Source organism: Amblyomma maculatum, chromosome 7 (assembly GCF_055883805.1).
Source record: "Amblyomma maculatum isolate TAMU_Amacu chromosome 7, ASM5588380v1, whole genome shotgun sequence".
Taxonomy (NCBI): domain Eukaryota; kingdom Metazoa; phylum Arthropoda; class Arachnida; order Ixodida; family Ixodidae; genus Amblyomma; species Amblyomma maculatum.
This window is the reverse complement of record NC_139350.1, coordinates 68,243,970-68,248,745: the sequence shown is the minus strand read 5'-3', so window position 1 is coordinate 68,248,745 and position 4,776 is coordinate 68,243,970.

The window sequence follows — 4,776 nt, the reverse complement described above, 5'->3', positions numbered from 1 at the left end:
TTTGTGGCATGCGGGCAACTGAAGACCATAATTCCTGAAAGAAGAAATCATGTTTCAGTTGTTTTGTCCAACATCTAAAACGCTTCTGAAATATTATTGTGCTTGAGTTCTCTATAAATAAGTGCTACACATATAATTAGAAGGTTTCATTTTCGAATAGGAACAACTACAAAAGAATAAAGTACATCCATGAGAAGATCCGTAATGTATGTTTTCTTCGCTTCTGATGGTTTATGCATTACAGTAAGATCTGCTTCGTTGTTAAGTGCTCTCTACATGCTTCACATCAGTATCTTGTATATAAAGACCGCACCAAAAGCTTCGTCGTAGCTTTCGCAATTTGACCATGATTTTCTTCCTAACTGATTGATTTATGTACGTGGAATATCGCGTTTATTTCACTAGTAATATTAACAAAAGCATAGAGGCTTCCCGATAAAATGTGCCATTCAGATCTGAACTGAATACGTAGGATGTTTTGAAATTTTAATTTCTTTTTTATTTAAAGCTTGCAAAGCACAGATATGCTTTCATTTATTTCCATTAATCCAACGGGGCTAAGAACCCAGCAACATTTTTATCACGGCTCAGTCTTGAGTAATGTATTTTGATCTCTGTGATAAGTGCTTCGAAGGGTGCAAATACTTTAATAGTGTAAAATGGCGTGAGTAGAGTAACACAATCGGCCTAAGTGATGCTTTCATCTGTATTATTGTGTATCAAGTCCTAATATGAATAAAGATCGCCATAAAAACTGTTATGCATTAGAAAACGTTACTGTTTATTCTGGTCATTTCGTACTACTGCGCTAACGACGAAGCAGCTGTCTTCCAGATTTTTATTTACAGAACTCATTGCTGTTGTGATATTTATTTTTTGATTGACGTAAGTTCGTGTATGATATGCCCCTAAAACAGAGCACGACTTTTTTATTTATCTAACCTCGATAAATATGTCCAACACGCTGAAATGGCGGCGCGCTTCTTGGAACTCTTGCAACAGTAACCTAAATCGTTTGAAAGTTTCTGGGGAATAACATTCTAGACTAAATATATAATTTGGCAAGTGAATGAGAAAGATGTTTGGAAATTACCCTTAATTTACCAGGGGATTTAAATTTGGAGACAGTTATATTGACTCGCCGCGGTGCCGCATTGGTTACGGCACTCAACTGCTGAGCACAAGAAGCCGGGATTGCATCCAGGCCGTCACTCCGCTTTTCGATGGAGGCGAAATGCAGTGCGCTCGTGAACTATGCAATGTCAGTGCACGTTCAACAACCGCATGCGCTCAGAAGTTTGGGGATCATAGCCTGGGTAGCTTTGAGACGTTATACTAAAACTAAGCCAACGCCCTTCAAAACGTTTAGTAAATGTTTCTTTGCTTCGGCGCAAAGACTGGCTACACTGAATGCTCAATACGTGCCACATGAAAGGTGCACTTCCACACCGTGTTCAAGTCTTTAAGATAAAGTGGCGCCAAACACAACTAAGGTATGCCCGGTATGCCAATGAACCGCGTAACAGTAACTCCAAACGTGTACGAAACATCTCCTTTAATGCCATTGAAGGCGATAAAAACAAACTGCGCCCACGATAGAATAAAACGGGAAAAATAACTTTTTGTGTATACCGCGTATATTTCGTGTTACCAAGCCATTAGATCGAAGAGCTACGAATTGAACTGACAGCAAGTAATCCTATATATAGCTTTCCCGGAACAGTGGAAACAGGTGCAATCCTCTCGAGCAATTCGAAAATATTTATAATAATCACATACTTTGTACAACCATACCGTAAACGTTTGCCAAAGTGTAGCTATTTGGGTTTTCTTTTTACGACATAATTATAACACTTGAGGATGCCTAACAGGGAAATTATATCAGTGTCAACGTAGAACTAGCACTACAAAAAAGATAGAAGGCAAGAATACAAAACTAATATACCCCATAAAATTCACTCAGGATTACGAAATATACAATATCTGTTTTTGGCCTTGCAGTAAAAATTTTGGGCGCCAGCTTTGCGTTTTGTTTTAGTTTTAAAGGAAAATTTTAGGAGGCTCATTTGCCATAATTTTGTTCGCTAATTCTACTGCCAGCGTTCACAACACGGAACTTTGTCCGTTATTTATGCCCCTCACCGAAACTTACAGGGAAACCTGAAAGCTTTGAAACGGGAATTTGCACAGGATTTACCGCTAGAAAAATCAGTATGGACCTGGATTTTCTTCAATTTATAGCATAACGTACTGTGGAGTAGTCAGTATGTTTGTACGGATCGTGCAGCGCATGCTTTCCAGAAGGCGGCAGAGAAGCGCAAGCTTGCTTAGCATCTTCAAGATCGTAAAGGCGAAATCCTCGTCCAGGCACACCATTTCTTTGTGAGGAGAATAGAAATGCTTAAAAGAACCAAGTGAAATGAACAGTATGCAGTCAAGCTGCATTTGTCTGAAAGACTTGGTTAGCGACGTAGTTAAACCTGTGCTGCATGATCGCAAATTCGACACTAGCTCAGTTTGTAAGGCGTCAAACGTGCGCTCAAGATATTTCGATAGCGGAGTAGCCATTACAGATTGCTTAGTTTTATGCAAGGCTTTCCGTGTTGCAAAATAGTACTTGATGTTCCCAAACTACTTCTTGCCTCTTTGGTCGTTGACTACATTATGACGTAGAGAATGGGCGCCTATAGAAAATTACAATTTCTTCAAAAAAAAAAATGGTTCAGTTGCTGCGGCTGAACAAGGTTTTGGTCTATACTCGTGGAACGTTGAGAGTAGCCAAGAGACTCAGACACTAGGAAGGTTACACGGGCATATCAAAGAATATAAAGAAGAGTAGATCAGTAACTCCATATTGAATGCTGTCAAAATGGCTTCATGGTGACCTCTACCAATGATATTCAGCGTACCCCAGCTAAAGGCAGGCAGTGTTAAGAAAACAAAATGGACTGTCTATGCCCAGTCAAGATTAGTCTCCAGCATTTTTTGGTCGTCCAACATATATTCATAACCACGTGCAGCTTCCATTGAACCACCTTTCTCTTTTTGTTTTTTTTTTTTGCTGGACACCAGACCAGCGGGTTGCTTGTTTTATTATAATTCTGAAGAAACTGTAAAATACTCTAAGAAATTGAAATCCGCACGTTGATAGGAAAGGTCTAAGCTTGAGATGAATAGAAAAACAATTGCTTTTGAATTTTTGCTGTGCTGAGCTTACACCGAGAAGATGAATGTATCGTCGGAAATTATTAGGGCCCACGTTTACCAAGACAGGAAAACCTATAAGGGTCTCGGGGGGTGGTATGTGTATAAAGATTGATACGGCGTAATTTTCCCTTGTAAAGAAGTTTTAGTTGAAAACATGTACTCGTCAAAATTTTACTATGATGAGCAAATAGTCTACATCCTTGATGGTGTCAAGTATATTGTGTGAAATTTTCAATTTGGAGATCGTCATGAAAAGTGGCTGACTAAACCCTTGGCGCACGGGTACGTAAATTAGCTTTTTATGCATGTGTAAAAATAGTTGGGAAAATACAAAAGTTTCTCCATCTCGCAACAGTGCTAGCTGCTTAAACCTCACCACTCTTGTCTGGGAGGACAGAAACACGTTTCTCTGCAGCGCTGTTAACGTCGGGGATTTCCATGTAGAATTGCCGAGAAACAAGCTCCAGTCACGTGACAGCTTTATTTAACCTTCGGAAAAATTAAGCTGCGTAGATTGTTTATTTGTGCGCACATTTTAGCCAGCGTTTTTCATTACAAAGCGCGGCATATGTTTGGGCAGTTTTTTTCGCAGAAGCAACCGATAAATATGAATATACATAATATTGATTACCCAGACAACCATATTGCACACCTGTTCTTGTGACTCTCTGCTACCCTATATTGGTTTCACCTAGGCTCCATCCTATTTTAGGCTGAATCGCCTTTAGCTGCTCCACGTGGTATATTTCATGCCTGTTACTGGAACGTGCAATCTTGTATTCTTATTTGAAGACGTTGATAATTTGTTAGCTTACTCATAAACGTTCAGATGTTACGACGTGTATAAATACTCTTCAATACACGCAGTACGTCCCTTTTAGGCTTGAAAGTTTATAGGCCCTCAAGCCTTACAGAAGCGCGATGAATGTATTGGGTCCTGAGAACGGAATGCACCGAGCCTCGCTCAGTCCGGCTTATCTGACTTGAGTAACTCTTACTCGCCTTAGGACCGGCCATCCATAATCATTAGTTCTGAGGATTTAGGCCGATTTTTCAGATAAGTTTCACAATGAATAGAATAAGGTTGTGTGGTGGTGACTTGTTTGGCCTGGTTCGGATAAATTCTCTGTCGCCGCATCAAATTCATGACAACATGAAGCAGCGGGAACTTGTCCATGGCGGAACAGCAGCTTTTAAAATAAATTCGGCTCGTGAGGATAGAGAAAAGCGCAAAGAGAAATTTTGGCTGATAATCGTAACAAAGACGAAAGCTGAGCCCTTTAAATGCCATCGCTTCGCTAAAGATTATTCTGCGGTAGCGAGTAATACTGAACGCAAGTTTCACTGCAAAATCACTCATATGTACTTTTCATCCGAACAATGATAATGTACCTTATTGTGTGTCTTGCACGTGATTGGCAGGCCGAATCGTGACGTCAGAGTTCACACGTCCTTCCGCGGGTACTGCACACGAATGTTTCGCAGCGTATCATCGTTCTAGCCGGATTAAATTTCGTATAATTTTAATGCTGAATCACCACTTCGCACGGTCTGCATGTGGCTCGCATA